At 39.7% G+C, this 19,945-nt stretch overlaps 1 long non-coding RNA gene across 1 annotated transcript in view; it reads right to left on the bottom strand.

The window, feature by feature from the left end:
• The window catches only part of LOC123000850 (uncharacterized), a 41,315-nt gene that overhangs the window by 14,761 nt on the left and 6,609 nt on the right, over positions 1–19,945 (bottom strand). Inside the window, exon 3 of the long non-coding RNA XR_008957865.1 lies at positions 1,309–1,373. This is a non-coding gene — a long non-coding RNA (uncharacterized LOC123000850). The remainder of the gene's footprint in view (positions 1–1,308; positions 1,374–19,945) is intronic.

Genomic DNA, 19,945 nt, shown 5'->3' with positions numbered 1-19,945 from the left:
CTTAACTGACTGAGCCACCCTGGCATCCCAAGAACTCTGCTATTTGAAAGACACTGTTAAGATATTGAAAATAAGCTACAGACTGAAAGAAAATATTTACAAATCACATATCTAAAAAACAAACAAACAAAATCAAAGTTGTTTCCTGAAAATATAGAGAACTCTCAAACTCAATAAGAAAATGGTTAAATTTTAAAAATAGAAGATTTGAACAGACCCCTCAACAAAGAAGATATACAGATAGTAAATAAATACATGAAAAGATGGTCAACTTAGTCACTACAGAAATGCAAATTAAGGTCACAATGAGGTATCATTACACACCTATTAGAAGGTTTAAAATTAAAGACTGATCTTACTATGTGTTAGTGAATATATGGAGGAGTTAAAACTCCAATGTGAAACTGCAGAATATAAAATGGTACAACTTTAGAAATTAGTTTGTCAGGTTTTTTTTGTTTTGTTTTGTTTTTTTGTTTTGTTTTGTTTTGTTTTTAGTTAAACATATATGTACCATATTACCCACCCATTCTACTTCTAGGTGGAATTTCATTTACTCAAGATAAATGAAAACATATATGTACTTTAAGCTAAGTATATACTTTATAGTATGTACTGTGCTAAATACTAAGAGTAGTAAACAAATGTTCATAGCAACTTTATATGAAATAGCCAAGAATTATCAATAGGTGAATTCATAAACAAATTGTCCTATATCCATGCAATAGACTACAAGTCATCAATCAAAAAACTACTGTTTCATGCAACATGGATAAATCTTAAAATAATTATGCTAAGTGAAAAGAGTCAGAGGAAAGGGGGATATACTGCATGATTTCATTTATATAAATATCCAGTGAATGCTAACCTATAGTGATAGCAAGCAGATCAGTAGTGGCCTGGGAATGCGAGGGTGGAAGAGATTACAAAAAGCACAAAGAAACTGTCGGGGTGCATGTGTGTGTTCATTATCTTGATTGTGACGACTGTTTCATGGGTGTATATACATGTCAAATCTTACACAATTTGTCAGTTCACTGTATGTCAGTTATACTTCAATAAAACCATTTTTCAGAAAGAGTCCTAAAGATATTGCATGTATAAGAAGGAAACAATAAAGAAAACTTATACAGTAAAAAATGTATCATGTTAATTGATACTCTTACCCTTACTCTGGACAAAGCAAGAATTTAATTTATTGTCCTCCCTGTTTAGGTAACTATTATGTATCTTAATTCTCTGTATAATTTTATTCTCACAGTACATTGTTATTTTTGTTTTATACAGTCAGTATTCATTTACATTTACCTGCATTTTATCATTTTTGTTCCTCTCCATCTCTTATCTTCTGACTGGAATCCTTTTTCTTCTGTCTGGAAAAAAAAAAAGTATTTATTTTAATGCAGATCTTCTGGTGGCAATTGTTCTCATTTTCTGTTTGAAAATATTTTGTATCACCTTCATTCCTGAAATAATTTTTTACTGGATAAAGAATGTACTGGATAAAGAATAGGTTGGCAGGGGGACTTTTCATATATTACTGGTATTACTCCCCAATCTTCTAGCTTTGTTGCTATTGAGAAGTAGCTATCAGTCTAATGCTACTCCTGGGGAGTAATCTGCCCTGTACCAGAGCCACACCTGCTACTTTTAAGATTTTCTCTTTGTCTTTGGTTTTTGGCAGTTTCTCTATGATGTATCAAGGCATGGATTTCTTCTTATTTTTTATGACTTCAGATTTGCTAAACTTTTAAATTCTGTGGACTGGTAATTTTCATCACCTTTAAAAAATTTTAAATCCATAATCACTTTAAATATTGTACCTTCTACACTCTTCTTCTCCACTTCTAGGTCCCCAACTGAATATGTGTGAGAGCAACTCACTGAATTCTCCCTCACTATCTTTCATGTATTTCTTATCTTTTTGTTAATCCATGCTTTATTACGTACAGTTTATTCTTAGTTATCAAGTTTACTGTTTCTCTCTTTTGCTAAGTTTATTTTGCTCTTAAATTCAGCTATTGTGTTATCAATTTTAGTGATTATAATTTTCAGTTTCAAAAATTCAATGTGTTCATTTCACATATGCAATATCATGCCTTAATTTAAAACTTCTTGCTGAGTTTAAGGTGAGCTCTGATCTCTAAACATAGCAACCATGGTTGCTTACAGTCTGTGTCTGGTATCTCCACCAGGTGGAGTATCTGTAGGTCTCTATCTGTTGTCTCTGCTGGTTCTTGTTCCTGTTGTCTTAACTCTTTGTATGTCTCATTGTATTTGATTTTTTGGTGGACATTATATTTAAAAAATAATTTTGGAACATGATCTGAGACCTAAGCTAACATTTCTTTCCTCTATAGACAGCAGTCATCTTTTGCCAATATTTAATTTTTTTAATGTTCAAAATTACTGAAAATTTTGAAAAGTTTTATAGCGAACATTTCTATATTCACTACTAAATCTCTACCTTTCACATTTAATACACTTCCCTTATCACATATCTATCCATCTATCCATGTAAGAGGTTTTTGGTTTGGGTTTTTTCTTCCATCAAATACATGAGAAAAATAACAATCTGGGATCATTTCAATTTAATTCAGGGCTCAAGATTTTTCTGGACTAAGGAGATTAATTAAGTACAGCAGTCAGTGTGGAAACTGTTTTACTTTTCCTTCTTTTCTCTTTTTTAGTGTGCTTCCCTTCAGGGCACTAACTCAAAGCACATGGTGGTTTACCAACACTCTCCCTTAGAAGGCTCTAGACTAAAATTTTGGCTCCCCAATTTGTTGAAACTACTAGATATACTGATTACTCTCTCAGCCACATTTTCATAGTTTACAAATACCCTCAGAACAAAAACAACCCCATATTACAGACTCCCTTCTCTGGATTCACACCTCCTTCTCCTTCTTATTCTTGCAGTTACTCAATACTTTTTTTAGCTCTTTAATGATTTGAGAAGATTTTACAAATATTTCATCCAGATTTTTAAGTTTTCCTGGGGTAAGGAAATAAAGGACCTAGGAAGGAAATAAAGGACCTGATACCATTATCAGAAGCACAAATCTCTCATTTTCTCATGAACCCATTCAAATCACAATTTCATCCCTATCACTTCACTAAACCAGCCCTTCTCAAGGTCACCAGTAACTCCCAAATCTGTAATTCCGATCATTGATTCCCAGTTTTCACCCCAGAATTTCAGTAGCATCTAGTATTAATGGTCAAAACTTATTTTATTTACGTGATTTCTGAGACTTCCCACTCTCTTGAAATTTCTCCCATCTCAACTAGCTACTCCTTCTCTAGGCTCATTTGCTGGAATCTCTTCCTTGAACTGGATCCTATTATCAGTGTGCAGAGCTGAACCTCTGGAAAATTTATCTTCTTTATGTCTACTTTCTGGGTGCTCTCCTCCTGTTTTAAATAACATATACATCCATCCTGACTGTCAAATATTATTCATCAGATCTTAAATCTAAATATTTACTTTTCATATTTTTGTGAATTCTCTAAGTATTATATTTTGACTGGTTTAATTTCAAAGAGTATTGTATACATATTCAACAGAACATTAAGTACTCAAGTGGTCTTGTAGCCTAATGAAGTTTTTATCCCTAATAAAAAATGAGAAGCCGTTCTTAGAGAAAGGAAATGACAGTAATTTAACTACAGTCAAAAAGCCTCCTGGTAGGTAGAAATAGAATAAAAACCTATGGGTTCTGATTTTTTCATACATTTGTTCTATATCAAATTGCTTATGCAACATTTTTACAAGAGTATCTAAGAGCCATCTTGACATTAACATGTCCAAAACTGAATTCTTGATTCCTCTAATCCCAGCCCATTCAAGTTTCTCCTCCTCAGTGTTACATGTATTTAATAAATGGCATTATCATTTGCCCCAGCTTTCAGACCAAAAATTCATGTATCATTATAGCATTTATAACTTTGTGGTTTTTGCCAGCTTTGGAAAATTTTTTACTTCCATATTTTCAAATATGGCATTGGCTCCATTTTCTTTTCCTTCCCTCTGGGACTCTAAAACCAATATGCTAAACCTTTCAACCAGGTTTCACATATCTCTTACACATTTTCCATACTTTTGCTTTTTTATGCTTCATTTCTTTTAACTTATCTTTCAGTTCATTAATCCTCTTCTGGCTGTGTCTAATGTACAGTTAAACTCAACTATTAAGTCTTTAATTTTGATTATTTTATTTTTTACCCTTAGAATTTCTATTTAATACTTCATTATATTTGGCTATCTACTGAACTTCACAATCTAGTCCTCTATTTTTTGAGCATATTAATGACAATGGGTTTTTTTAAGATTTATTTATTTATTTATTTTAGAGAGAGAGTGGGAGGGGCAAAGGGAGAGGGAGAGGAAGAGAATCTCAAGCAGACTCCCAGCTGAGTGCAGAGCTTGACACAGGGCCCAGTCCCACAACCCTGAGATCATAACCTGAGCCAAAATCAAGAGTTGGCTATTTAACTGACTGAGCTACCCAGGCACCCCAGGCCAATGTTTTTGGTTTCGTTTCGTTTCGTTTTGTTTTAAATTCATGTCAGATACCCAGATAACTGTCATTGCCAATGATTATCTGTTTTTATTCTGTGATTTTCTTGGTTTTAACTTATTTAGTCATGTTCTTTGATATGCTTGCTTATTTTTTATTGAATATCAGAAGTTTGAGACTCTGGATGATGTTATTTTCCTCCAGAGAGCAGGAAATACGAGAAAATCTTAAAGAAATTAGGCTTTGAGCTGATTGTGATTTGATTTTCAGTCTTTGGAAGTCTGGTCCACTTATAGTTCACATTTACTTATGGGGTCTATCCCGTCAGTGGTCTCAACAGAACATCTGAGGTGTTTTCCAGGGTCCCTCCATCTTGACGAGCCTTGAACTCCCATTTTTGTCTTACTAACCCCATGACAGTCCTGAGAGTTCTGCTCAGCTTGTCCGCTTCTGTGTTACCACATGTGGATCTGTAAATATCACAAGGTGGAAAGCAGCACTGAATGTTGGGCTCACTCTCTGTACTCTTTTTTTTGGGAGAAGAGTGGTTCCTGGAACCTCATATTTTGGCTGACTTGGTAGTTCTATGATGCCTGTATTCCGGTGTGTCTAATAGTTTATTCAGCTTCTCTAGTTCTTGGTGCATGGTCTGATAAATTCTAATCCACCACAGCCCAAGCATAACCCACAGGGGTGAATCTTGATTTTTTTCTTTCTTTTATATCACATCCATGTTTTATCCATAATGAGGTGCTATGGGTTCTTCTGTCCAAATATATCCCAAATATAACCAATTATCACTACCTACTCTGAGGCAATGTCACGTTCCACTTATATAACTGCAGTAGCTTCCTAAATTGTAAGGGATTTAGCTCTAGGTTAAAAGTCAGAAAAAAAAAGTCAGATTTTATTTTGAAATAGAGAAGAAATATAGAATGGATCTGGATAAAGATACTTTTGTATGGGGTGCCTGGGTGGCTCAGGCGTTAAGCGTCTGCCTTCAGCTCAGGTCATGATCCCAGGGTCCTGGGATCAGGCCCCACATAGAGCGCCACATCAGGCCTGCATAGGGCTCCCTGCTCAGTGGGAAGCCTGCTTCTCCTTCTCCCACTCCCCCTGCTTGTGTTTCCTCTCTCACTGTCTCTCTCTCTGTTCAAAATATAAATGAAATCTTTAAAAAAAAGATAATTTTGTATATTTGGTGTTGATTCAAAACAAGAGAAGTTTCCTATTTGGTCCTTTGTATTTTCTCTGTAACTTAGGAGGTGAGGTAATGTACTAGGGAAGGGGCAGAGGTACAAGACCAGAGGTTTAAGAAGAATAAGAAAGTGATTTGATTTGATTTGATTTGATTTGATTTGATTTGATTTAATGATTGAACTAATTTAGTGCAGCATTGTGAGACCCCATTGGGTCATGAATGCAATATAACCAAGCTGCCATGTTATATGACTCAGAGGAGGTAAATGCTTGGGCTCACCAAATTTAATGATTTGTGAGTAAAGAGAGTCAAAGTCAAAGGTTAGAGGAACTTCAGGTCATTGGAAAGATTGTTTTTACTGCTGGAATGATGACCTGTAAGCTCTAATTCAGATAGGACTGAAATAAAAACAGCAAAGGCTAATATATTTGTATAAAGTAAAATGGTCAGTGACCAAAGGTTCCAAGTGAGATGAAAGAAGCATGATGGCGTGGAGTACATGAGCAAACAAACTGAAAACAGGAGGGCTGTGGTCATATATGGGCTCAAAAACTAGTGATATTAGAGGTGGAGAAAATGCAGATGACAGTGTCTGAGGTGAGGCTGTCCCCTGAGTGACTGAAGTGGAGTGGAGAGTGAGGCGAGGCAGAGGGAAGAACTGAAAGTCCTTAGTGATGGCAGTTGACCTCTGGGTACTGAAGTAACTCAAGTTGACGGCAGGCTTTGGGTAGAGAGAAGGAGCATAAGCCAAGGTCTTTCATTGGCTGAGAGGTTAGGAGAATGGCTTAGTGAAATGGCGTGGGCTTCAAACAGTAAGTCACTAATAATCTGAAAGGAGCAGTGGGGAGAAAGACCACTCCTGAGTAGTGTGAGGTTTTAGAAAAGAGACAACTCCTTGTCCATGCTTCATGAAAGCAGCTTCTCTGTTCCCCAAGCCTCAGATCTGGGTCAAGGACAAAAACATATAGGACATTTGGGGAATGACTGTAGAGTGGAAGAGGGAGGGCCAAGTGTGTATACCATATAGCTTCCGGGTTGCCTTCCAGCCTTGAGACCCTAGGGTGATAAGGCATCATCAAATATTTGTATTGTCTGAACATGATGCTTCTTAAATAAAGCATAGCAAAAATTCCTGGTTATTTTCTGGAAAATGAAATTCGTTGTGGTATCCAAAGTGTCTAAATATGGGGAAAAAATACTGTCACTAAATAACTGTCTCAACAGTAAAGAAGAAAAGGACATTATTAGGTATTTCTTTTCCTCAAGAATTTGAAGGAACATGTTACACATAAAAATGGCTCCCTTAAGATAAAACAGCAAAGGCGCTCATTTTGCTGAAGTGACATTTCTGTGTCTTTGGAATCATTTGTGTGATTTCTCTTAGTAACATGCTCATGATGGTTTGGTTTTTTAGTAAACAATATGGCCATACTTATAAATGTGTACCTTCCAAAAAGAGGTAGAATGTGGTCTTTTTAAATAGAAATTTGGAATAAGAAAATGCTTTCATTTGTTGATTAGGTCTAAGCTATCCAGAGAGCCCCAGATTAATGAGAAATATCTTAATTCACTTTTTCATTTATTCAACTGATATTTAATAAATATCTCATAAGCACAACATACTGTTTTAAAAGCCAGAGATATAATGCATAAAGAAAAAAACAAGATTTATTCTCTAGGACATTTATTTTCTTTTTGATTGTGCATACCTGTTCTCAAAACTAAGACCTGTTAGGGGCACCTGGGTGGCTTAGTTGATTAGGCATCTGCTCCCTGCTCAGCAGGGAGTCTGCTTCTCCCTCTTCCTCTGCTCCTCCCCCCTGCTTGTTTGCTCTCTCAGATAAATAAATAAAATCTTAACAAAACAAAACAAAAAAACCCTAAGACCTGTTAATGAAAACAAAAATGGCGCATGTAATTTGATCCAAAGATCAGTAATAGTCTAAAATAGTGTGGATTTCTGGCAATTCACTAGATAATTTTAAAAAATTATTAGGTTTTAAAGATCCTTGCACATTTGTTTTCAATATGCTCTGGTATCAATATGGGTATTATTTGATAAAAATCGTGGATTTTTTTTTCATGAAACTACCAATTTATTCTATAATCTACAGAATTAAATCCTTGGTTGATTAAATTTATGCTTATCAATAGGGTGACTTTCCCTCCCTCTATTCCCAGGACAATTCCTGTTGTTCTAGACAACACTTTCAAAAGTATCCTGGTTTGGAAAATAAAAAATATAATCAGGTTACTTATAGATAACTGAGCTATAGGACAGTACTTAGCACTATATTTCGAAAGAAACAAAATATGTAGGAGCCAAATACAAATTCATAAAATTAGTTTATAATATTCAAGTTAAAACTTTCTATCCATAACTAATTGTGGATTCTTTATAAGTATTTTTGAGTGTTATTTTTTGCATTAATGATTTGAAAATAGAGACAGTGTCGATTAATGGGAACTTGAGTTTTAGAACAGGTTTTTAATGAGTGGTGACATATGATATTTATCTGCAGAATCAGTAAAAGCTATTAGCTTTTGGTTCCACCACAGAGAGACAGCAGCATGTTATGCATGATATCCAGGAAAAACACTAAAATGGTTTAACGAGCAAATTTCATTGTACCCTCAGGGGTGATTTTTAGTCAAGATCACTCTAAGTCTGCTATAACAAAGGTCAGGACATAAAGAACACAGAGGTACTGTCCAAAGTGCCTTGATCTTTTCTTGGTGACTTACAGTGTAACTGTCACCCACAACATTCTCAACTGACAGTCTTGCCTTTAAGTCTGGAAATATTTTTATATTTTCTTTCACTTATATTTCCCACTGGCACTTGTAAGTTATTGCATGAAAATTATTCATACACACAATTGGTTTTAAAATAAGGAAAGATTACTTTTTAGAATTAAATCTGTTTGGATAAATTATCATCCTATTCAAGCCAATGAAGCAAAATTACCCCCTGAGTTTCTGGGGTTAAGAATGTGGCCTAACAAAATGATAGCTCATGTCTCACTACATGTCAGTTCATTAATAATTTTTATGTGCAGTACCATAGAGGTGCAATCTCAAGAAATTCAATTCCATCTAAAGATGTTCTAGTGATATTGTAAGAGTTTGCCACTACTGAGTTAAGGGTGGAAATATACCCATTTTATAGATGAAAAAACTGATGTTCAAATATAAAAAGGACAGGGGGAAAAAAAAAACAAGATATGTAGAATCCAGGCTTTTGCTACATGGAAAAGAGAAATTTGTTATTCGGGCTTTTTTTTTTTTAAGGGATGAGAAAGGGCATGGGGATTCAAATTCTATTGATCTTGTTTTACTCTTTCTCAAATAATTGGTACTCACTGAGCATCTACTCTATGCCGAGAATTCTGAGTGCCTAATCTACATTCTAATTCTAAGTGCCTAATCTACATTACCTAACTTAATTCTCAATACACTGTTGTAAGGTTTTTGTCTTCACAACCACTTTACAAGATGAAATGAAAGCTGAAAAGAGGACTCTCCTCAGTCTTACAGAGTTAGGAATCCGACCCAGTTGTCTGATTGAAGAGCATCTGCCATAAACCTGTCTGCTCCCACATTTCCCAAGATGAGATTGCCACCCATGATACTCAAAATCCTGTGGCTTGGTACTGCCTCCATTTTGCAGATGGAGAAATTGAGGCCCTAGCCCTGTACAAGACCACGGCTTTGCTTGACTTCAAGGCAAAGCTCTTTCTCCAGTACCCTTCTTCCTCCTTAATTCCACCCCCATTAAAGTTATTTTACTTTTAGAAAATGTAAATAATCAATGTTCTTCCTTTCTCTTTTTTTATGATCTAGCACTTTTCCTTCCCACTGAGAAGAACTTCTCTCTCTCAGTGAGACCCTTTTATGGTTGTAAACTGGCATGATGTGTGCTCACGTAATGTGCATGTATGAAAGACAATGTAGTTGGTGGGGAGAGATGACCCTATATCAAACTGATATACTGACATATTACCACGGTGGCTATTTTTTATTTGCCCACTTTTTACTTGATATTATTTTATTATTTTCTGCACACTTTTTAGATTAGTATAGACAGTTGTCCCAGAGATTTATCATTTCTTGATAAAATACTTAGGCTCTGATTTCTAGCTGTGTGACTTCAGACAAGTTACTTCACTACGACTCATAAAATTGGAGTAATAAGTGCACATACTCCAGAGAAGTGTTGTGAGGATTAAGTAAGTTAATTCATATAAAGATCTGGAATTAGATCTCAGAATTCATATAAAGAACCTGGCAATCAAATGATAAGATTTTAGTTTTCATAGCAGTAGGATTATGATTTAAACACACCAACCCCCCCCCACACACACACACATGCATCAGAGCCTTCCAATTATTTGTTGCTTGTTCAGCTTCCCCTTTCCTTTGGCAATATCTTCATGGTAAATCTAAGTTTCACGAACACAAATTATATACCCTCCATAGTTGCAATCATTTTGTTTTTGAAATTGGAGAAATGTTGAACTACACTGGAAGTGACCCATGACAAAGAAGACATTTTGAAACTAACAAAATAAAGGAGCTTACTACTAAAAAATGGCAGTAAACATTGGACTGAAAAATGTGGTAAGAAATTATCTACGTTTATCATCAGTTGTCTTCTGAAGTAGATCATGGCTATGGTTATTGTCAGCCTCCCTAATAAAAGAAATTTTGAATCAAATGGCTATACAATGTAATGCCTTCCAAAAAAATTAGGTAGATGAAATATAGCATGTTCCTCATAACACTGGGAAATCATATTTTTTAAAGAAAGCAAACCAAATGGTGATTTTAGACCCAAGAATATTAGCAACAAGTTAACCTTGTCTATAAAACAAATAAGATTGGTGACTATAACATTGAGACAGTTGCTAGAACTAAGCACAAACATTCCACTATAGGGCCTCAAGTAATAATATGATGGACTGTGACAAGAACAAAGGGAGGATAAGGTTCCCATATACACCATATTTGCATAATTTTTAAGTATATCTGAAGTAAAAATGCTGTAGCATACTCTTTTCCCAAGATTTGCTGGCAAAATTAAATCTGTGTGTGAGCTTGAATACTTAGAGTGTATGTGTTTTGTCCAATATCATGAGTGAAAAAGTTCCTTGAAGTTCCATTATTTCCAACTATGTTTTTTTTTTTTCCTGTAAACTTTGCTATTACGGCAAGTACCATGAACTATGTTGATTATCATTTTAAATTGGCAATGCTTGGATTTTCTCTGCTCATGAGGTGGTGCCAGAATATACTCGGTAAAATCTGCCCATTCTGGAAAGATTGTAGATTAAAAGCAAACATATAAAGTGAAGGAAGACAAACATGCTCCTGAATGGTAATTAATACAGTACATCACTGAATAACCCATACAAATCTTTCACGTCCGTGTGTGTATTATGCCTATATTTGTAGTCCTGAGTCAACAATGTGACTGTTATCTTTTTCTATGTACATTGCATGTTCTGATTTAAAATTTCAAAATGCTTTCCCATGTCAATGACAATCTTAATAGAGTCCAATTAGTTCCACAAGGCACTTTCTGATGCACAAGCCTCTGGCTTGATTGCGGTGAATGGTGGGTATTTCCTGTGTTTAAGCCCACATATGGATTGAGTAAGGTAGTGGCAGAGAGACTACTGTTTTCCTTCACTACATCTTCATTTCTTTTTCACAGGCTAAGCCTTTTTTGTTTTTCCTGGCTCTGTTGTCAAAATACTGACCAAAGTTTTGGCTCATGGTTTGGAACACTAGGCCAAAACAATCCTCTGGAAACTAGTGTGGCAAAACGTATTTTAATCTATACATTCACCATTCAACCATGTGCATAACCACACCCAGTGACCCACTCTGTGGTTTAAAAACAACACGGCTTTGCCCCCAGAACAGTTTGATTTATATGACAAGTTTTTTCAAACCTGCTCTATCGACATTAAAAAATGTTCTGAGGCTTGGTTTCATCACATCTCTTGTGGAAAAAAAGAAAAAAAAGTATTAACTACACGAGGATCATTTTTGTCTCTGTTTTTAAAAACAAGGTGAATTCCATGTGCATTCTGCAGAATTTCTTTAAAATGTGCTCAAATAATAGGTTATTTTTGAAAAATATGTCATATTTTACGAAAAAATATGCCTGAATCAGAAAGCAGTTAGCACAATTATTGAAAGTATTTCCTAGCAGGTTACAAATAAGAAAAGATTAAGAATTTTCCTTGAATGAGTCATCATAGTTTTCCTTTTAGACTAATTCACAATGATTAATGCCTATGAGTGTCAGAATTCATATTTTTTCTTGCCTTTCCAGAAGTGCTGGATTAGTTCTTTGTTAACTCTGTTTCACAATACAAAAGCATCAAGAGTTGATCTCCCATCCAAGGTTGAATACTGCTTGAAAGATAAGATTGTTCAAAGGTATGCTGAAGAACTTTACTAACAGTGGATCCTACTTTTGATGACTCATCCATTTCATTTCCTCTTCTGTAGATCTACTGAATCTCCTTTTTAAAATTCCGAACTAATGAATATTTTAATGAATGTTAATTGCTTCATATTTCAACAAAAACCGATTTTGATCTGTGTCTCAAAGTACCTGCTCCCCTCAAAATGTTTGCCTTAAACAAGGCGACACTGGAAAATTGTACTGAATTACTTAAATTTGCCACCTGGATTTTCTCCCAAATGAACAGCAAGAGCTAAAGTAGTCAAAAGAATGTCCTATGACTTTAAATTAAGTATTGAAACTTTCAGCAAAACGCAATTTATAGTGTGTGCTGCAGAAAATTTTACGGTTTCCCCCTCCCTCCGCTCAAAGAGAGCAAGCGTGAGAAAGGAGGGGCAAACTCCTTTAAAACATTAAGTCTCTCCTCTCTCCCCCTCTCATATCTGACTACCTAAGTTTTAGTACCATATTATCTCTAGGGGGTCTGGCAGGAGAAAGATTTCAACGTTCCAAAATCTAGATTCTCCTTTTTGAAAGTGAAGAAAATGTTGATTTGGGAACACGGCAAAGGATAGAAGGTGGAAAAAAGAATGGGGGTCGGGGAAGGCATAGCTTTCTGATTGCTGGTGACCTACTTTGGGCTCTCTGCAAATTTTAAATGCATTGTTTACAAGATATTTTAGTCAGTTCAAATTTTTAGGCTTAATTGTTCTGTTCCCTATTCTCAACCCAATTACCATTTCCTAAACTGTAAATTTCCACAAACCAGAGATATTCCCAGTTCCAAACACATTTGTACTTTTAGATTACCAGACTACTGATACCACCTAAAGGCTTTCATGTGCATTTAGGGCAAGGATTTGAGATTTTGAATCAGAGGCAGCTTTTGGCGATGTCGCTGTCTGCGCGTGCCTTAGCCTAGAGTCACCAGCGTACTCGCGCTCCCTTTGCACCCAAGCAGCCCTGACTGCCAGCTGTCTTCATCTGGAATCCCCTGAGGCTATACAGCGCACAGTCAACGCGCGCCAAAGTATCCCTCCGCCCAAACACCTGCACCCCGGGGTGGAGGAGGGAGTAGTGACGTCGTCACAGCGTTTCGCTTATCTCTGAATTGAAGACAGGCTGGTAAGCCAGCCTGAACCGCCCATCCACACGTCAATGCAAATCCACAAATGCATTAGAAGTCCAACGGTGTACCTGGACCTCCTACACCTAAATGAGCTGTAATTTTAATAAGCTGAATCATATTTTGCAGTGCCTCTCATTCCATAGGAAACGGAAAAACTGAAAATACAAAACTGTTATTTGTGGACAAAAGAGCTTTTACCTATGATCTGTGATCTTTTTAAATATCGGTCCTAGAAATAGTGGATATTGAATTACCAAAGTTTTTATTAACTATATGACTAATGAAATAATCCTTGAGAGAATGAAAAGAATCAGAAAATTAGTATATTACACTTATTTTATTAGGATTGTGCAGTTTATCACCTATTAATACATTCTTACTCTGTAATGCAACAGGATTACATCTGTTTTTAATACTTGCTGTATAGATCATTAGCCTACCGGTCTTTTCTGATCTGTTTCTGCAGTGGCAGAATAAATATCATAATTAGTGCTATTTTTGTGCCTATATGTCCACTTTTGTACAAGTTCAGAGATGTTATTGGGTCTGCTAATGTGACCCTGGGTTTCAACTCAGGTGATTAGTGTAGGGAATTAAGTGTGTCTACTCATTATCCATTGGAGATTGCAGAGATACAGCAGACAATCAGAATCATAATTCCAAGTGAAAATAAAGCATGATTCTTTAAAAGTGTTTAGAAGGGTGCACGGCAGGGCATATTTTCTTTCTTACTGGCAAGAGTTTGTAACTGGATATGTTAACATTACTGAGAACATGAAAACATGAAACAAAAGTATTGATTCAAGAATTCACTGAAGAATCCAAGTGCACACTGGCTGCTTTTATTTTATTCTTTCAAAGTACAAGTTATAGTGGTTGTTTATGGCAGACAGGTACAACTAGCTGGTCCTTCCCTTCGTGCATTTTTCAACATACATGAAAGAAAGTGTTATTTGTATTGTTAAATTTGCATTATCTCCTCTTCAATTGCATCAGCTGCTAAGTAGATCTAGAAATAATGACATTTAAAGGGAAAATGGCAACCATCTCCAGAAGACTGGCGTATAATGGAAGAACCTAATTAATTTAACCTCATAATCTTCCATAATGGCTGAGTTTCATCATTCCCACAGATGGAGCTTGGAGGAATTAAGAGTGGTGTGCTTCCCCACAGATTCCACAGATTGGCTGGCCAAGGGGAGATATTTCTTTATATTGCTTCAGTTCACATATTGGCAATGTCTGCTTGAAGTATACGAGGAAGACAAAGTGTGTGGCATTAAAAGGTGAAAGTGAAAACCCCATTATTGCAAAATGTCTTGCCTCTAGTTTTATACAGTAGAGGCAAAACAAAATCTCTTTGTTGAGAGACGTGGGACCAAGAATTTAAGATTACCTATAAATATTCTTTTAGGTTTAAATTGCAACAGAAAGGGAAACAAGGCTTAACCTCAGGAAAATGAGAGATTTGCACACATCTACAGCTAGTCTTAGAAATGCCCTTGTTCATTTTTTTCTTTCCTGAATGATTTGCAATATTTTCTGGAACTTTTCCTAACATAAGAAAATGGAAAGATGTGGGGACCCTGTGTTAGCACAGGTACAACAATACAGTAGGAGATCTAAAAAAATAATAGTAATAACTTGCATCATAAGAATAGTTTCACTGTTTGATTTCTCTGCTACAGTGACTACTATCCTAGACATTACAGACTGCCCAAATTCATTGTTGGTGAAGAAATTTGACAGCATCTCTCTCAGTCATCTTGTTCCTAAGAAGCCAGCTCCTTTCCATTGTCAAAAAACTGTATGTTACTTTACATACCGTAATTATGAGTATATGCACGGGTTCGTGTTTCCCTGATCACATGGAGCATTTAATCTCAGGATATATTGACAACTACGTCTGAGGGAACACTAATGTCAGATCCTATCCATAGTGTACATGTATCAGACGGGCTGAGAATCATGAAATTGAAATTATGTGCTTGGGTCTCACAAAAATCTTAGAAAGAGGGAAGATGGTAGCTGCTGAGGGCTCCTCAGAGGAGAAAACCTTACCCATATTATTGCGAACATTGACACTTAATTCAGTCAACGACCCTTGCACTTCCCTATGCCAAGCCCTAGGTTAGAGGCGAGAATCCACCTTTCCTGCAGGTGCTCCCACAACGGGTGTCGAGTTTTACAAACATTTTTCTGTCAGACTGTGATTTTTTAAGTTGCTAATCGAAATTTCGAAAATACCCCGAATCACTCTCTACCTCCCGAAAACTTCCGAATCTACCTCCTAGAGGAGGTGTCTTTACCTGGGGCCGGGGGGGGGGGGGCCCTATGGGTCTTCGGGTAGCACTTGGCTGACGAATAACGACCTCCCCAAACGCATTAGCAAAGGTGTTTCTGCAGTAAATGGCAGCTGGGCACCGTTTGCATCCAGCACGGCCAGTTTACTGCCTTGGCAGAAGGAACCCGAGACCGGCGGGGCGGGGCTGAGCAGCCGAGGTTTCTCCGCGCTTTGCCGCGCGCCTCACCCCGTTCCTTCCCGTGGCCGGGAACCACGGTTCCCCCACTGCAGTGGGGGCCCCAGAAATTCTACAAGGCTTTAGCTAAGGCAACAATGAGCTTGGAGTGAGTCTGGGGTGGAGGTGTGGTCTTGATTCAAGCTGTGATGCAGTGCACGCACGCTTTCTTCCACTTAGATGATTCGTTCACGGTGGGGGTTTGGCGGGAGTGATGCTAAAGCTTCTCCAGGCGACCTTTCAAAGCTCCACCCCTGCCTTGAAATGGATGGTTTGTACTTGACTGCTGTGAAGGCCGCCAAAAAATGGGGGACGGCCATAAAGGAGGATACTGAGGGGAAAGGCTTCACTCGTTGTAACTTTTTGCCTGCGGCAGTTTTTGATACTAAGGAAAGGGTGCTGACCACATGAAGTGCCCAGACCTGCAGATGGAAAACCGAGGTGGGAGTGGGGGCTGGAGACCGCCGATTCTCAGAAATCCGTACGGAAGGGTGAAGGGTGAAGAGCGTTTGGTTCTCCGGAATCTGTCCTCCAAAGGGCAGCTGGGTTTGGAAACGCTGTGTCCGGGCCTTGGAGCGCGCGGGGTGGGAGCAGAACGTCCTGGCATGTGCTTAGACTTCGGTGAAAGGGGGTGCACCGGGATTCCGACCTGGCTTCAGCTCCCGAGTCTGCGACCACCTGGCTGTGTATTCATTCACTGAACACATACTGACTGATGACTAGCCTCGCGCCAGGCACTATTCTAGACGCTGGGTATAACAGCCGTGTCGTCTTAGGCAGGTCACTTAACCCCTGGGAATGTCAGTTTCTTCATCCGCAGCACTGCAGGGTTGGACGGCTACAAGGCCGCTCAGATCCCTTCCAGCTGTCAAATATGACACAGGCGCGAATGGGTGTGCCCTCCGCTGACGGATGAGCCCCCTACTCTCGGCGGTGGGCGGGGAGAAGGACCCGATAGGCCATTTTGCCTTGGTCACTTCTAGGCTGGCGAGATACATATTGTTCCTCATGCTTAGCCAGCAAAACAAAGCTGTGCGAGGGTGCGGGAACCTAACTGATCTCAGCCACAAGAGGCTAAAGTTTCCCAAAATATTACGGCAAACCTACGCGAAATCTCTCTTCAGAAGCATATCCTTACGTATCTGACCACCGTCAGTGGCAGAACAGGCCTCTGTGGGGCAAGCGGGCCAGTAGTAGGGCCCTTACAGCCCGGGGGCCAAGGGCCAGGTCGGCCCTCAGCAGACGACTCTTGCCGCGGCCCTGGATCCCACTCCCACTCGGCACTCGGAAAAGAAACCGAATCCAGCCCGCTGGAGCAGGGCCCCCTCGGTGGCGCGGCCCGCGGCCTGCACCGCCCGACCCTGCAGAAACGAGCCCAGTGCCCCGCGCCCACCGCGGCATCCCGAGCATCGTCGGCTTCCCTGGCCCAGTTTCCACAAAGCCTTTTGTGAGCTTCTGTTATCGCTTCCCGGCGTCGATTTCTAGCCCCAGCTGAAAACGCAGTGCGCGGACGCGGGAGTGCGCGGGCAGCCCCGGTGAGCTGTGCCTCCGGTAACCCGGCGCACTCTTCAGCTCCAGCGAGGGCCCGCTTTACCCGAGCCCCCGGGGGCCCCGCGCCAGAGCCGCAGCGCTCGGCATCCTGTTCGCGCGTTCGATCTCCCCGACGCTACAGGTGGCCGGCAGGGCACCCGGCCCTTCTATCCCGCCCAGGCCTCCGACCCCTTCCTCCGCGCGGGCGGAGGGGCAGCTGCCTAAAGCGAACCGAACCCGGCGCCCTTCCCGCCTACGGCCTCCTAATCTCACCGCCCCAGAGCCTTCCTCCAACCTCCCTGGGTGGGTTCAAAGCTTCCCGGTCCTTCTGGTTCATCCTCGTGCTCCCTCCCCCAGTGCCCCCATTCTGGAGCTCAGAACCTGCGCGCGTGACTGCGCCACCGCGAAGAATAGCCCGGGTCGTGGCGGAACTTGGAGAGGGGGGAGGCGGGAAAAGGGAGGGAGGGGCGGGAGGATATCGAGCCCAGGGAGAGGCCGTGGGTTGGGGCAAACTGATCCTCGCGGGGCTAAGCAGAAGCAGCTGCTGGTAATAGGCGCCGCCTGGGAGGGAGCGGGTTTTCCCAGCTCCAGTGGCTCGCCGCTGCAGCGGGTGCACAGGCGGCCAGGGCAACGCCGGCGGGAGTGACCCGCAGCGGAGACACCAGCTCTACAGGCAGGCCCCAGTGCGGATCCACCTAACCCTCCGTGGGACCGAACAGTCCCAGAGGGCTTTCCTGGTCAGCCTTCCTCACCGAGGCGGGGTAAATCCCCCCCCCCCCCAGTGCTCCGGCCCGAATGAGCTCCCTCCTTTCCTTCCTCGCGCCCCAAGTATGGTGCTAGATGGCCGTCGTTCAAAGCTTCAAAAGGAGGTGGGACGGGGGACGGCAGTTGAAGTCCCCTCGCCTCCACCCCTCACACCCCAGCGTCCTGGCGGAGATAGCCAAACACTTCTCATTGTTTCCTGAGGTCAAGCAGCAAGGACGCGCTTCACTTAGAAGCATCTCTGACTGTCTTTTCCCATGTACTTCTGAGAAGTGAAGTAAGGAAATGATGCCTGCTGCAGTTTCAGAAGCTTATATTGGACAAGTGTTCGTAAATGAAAAAATTTGGAAACTTAAGAAAATTAATAAGCACATGGAAATCCACGACAAGCCATAACAACTGATTTTTATCTATCATTTTATATCCGTCTATTATCCATCTAAATATAAAAACCCCGTGATTTTATGTAGTTTACATAAACCACAGGTATTTGGCACTTGCTCTTGTGTTTTATTCTGATACATCCATGAATTGGCAATGGGCCTTCCAAACTGACTAAATACATATTTTAATCTTGGAAAAATAAAATTCTGCTCGACTTATTGCATTTACATTTTATGAAGTTTTTTTTTTTTTTTTAATTGCGAGATAGTCCTCTAAAACCCCCTCACCACCCAGTTAGAGTTCTAAGGCTTTCCGCCTCTGGTTCCACTACTTCAGTGATATCTAGTAATAAAATCTTTGCGGTCCCAGAAGATAATCAATCTAGAATTTCTTTCTTTGGATGTTTACATCATGAAGAGTTTTCGTTACAATCTTGTTAACATGTTTTGTTTAACTCAAGACATGTTAGAAAAGAAAAAAACAAAACCGAACGTTCTTATGGAGGGAATATTTTTTCTTAAACCATGACTTGACTGAGATATCAGTGGTAGCACTCTGATTTATCTTCCCTTTCCGAAGAAAATTTGTGTTCAATTTTACTTGTCAAATGATGCATCCACATTGACAGTTTTGTCTTTTGATTTCATTTACGATAATATAAACTTTTAGCAAATAGAAGGTACATTCTGAAGCAAAACAACTTCCAGCAGTAAACTCCTATTTCGCGTATCTGCCTACCTGTTCGGCTACCCAAAACAGATCATAAAAAGATGTCTTTTCATCTTTACTTCTCTAATTCTTGAAGGCTTCAGACATCTCTAAATAAATGAAATTTGAATGCTCCGTTTTAGGGAGCCTATGCACTATTGCATCTTGGATTTGGACAAAAGAACTGTTCATCATCTTTGGGGAAATAATCTACGTCTATTTAGAAACAGCCCGGGGAACGGCATCTCTGTTTGAGGTTCTGCCGAAAAACTCCCTCCGGTGAGCTGCTTGTACATTTATGTCCGTAGACACGTCACTATTCAGGCCATTAGCTTCCCTCTTCCACTTTTATTGGATAAGTGCAGCTGCGAGAACCAAAAACAATATATATTGGAAAAGAATAAGGGAGATTCTCGAATTCTAAAGCCTTACCATAATTTCTAGTTTCACTTCTGTCTTCCCCACCTCCCCCACCCTCCTATCCCATTTGCAGGACCACGTGTGCGATTCTGCATCCCACAGTCTGTTCTCGAATTTCTTATATAGTTCCCCCCCCAAGCAGTCAAAAAAAAAATTAATAATGCCGAGGGGGGAAAAAAGGCCTGAAATCAAATTGCAAAGCCACCAGGCAGGCGACCGGACGCGCCGGCACACAGCACCAGCAACCCGGAGTCTCCGGGGCTTTTCCGGTAGCATCAAAACGTGCCAGCG

Source organism: Ursus arctos, unplaced genomic scaffold (genome assembly GCF_023065955.2).
Source record: "Ursus arctos isolate Adak ecotype North America unplaced genomic scaffold, UrsArc2.0 scaffold_6, whole genome shotgun sequence".
NCBI classification, from domain to species: domain Eukaryota; kingdom Metazoa; phylum Chordata; class Mammalia; order Carnivora; family Ursidae; genus Ursus; species Ursus arctos.
This window is presented reverse-complemented; position numbering and strand designations above follow the sequence as displayed.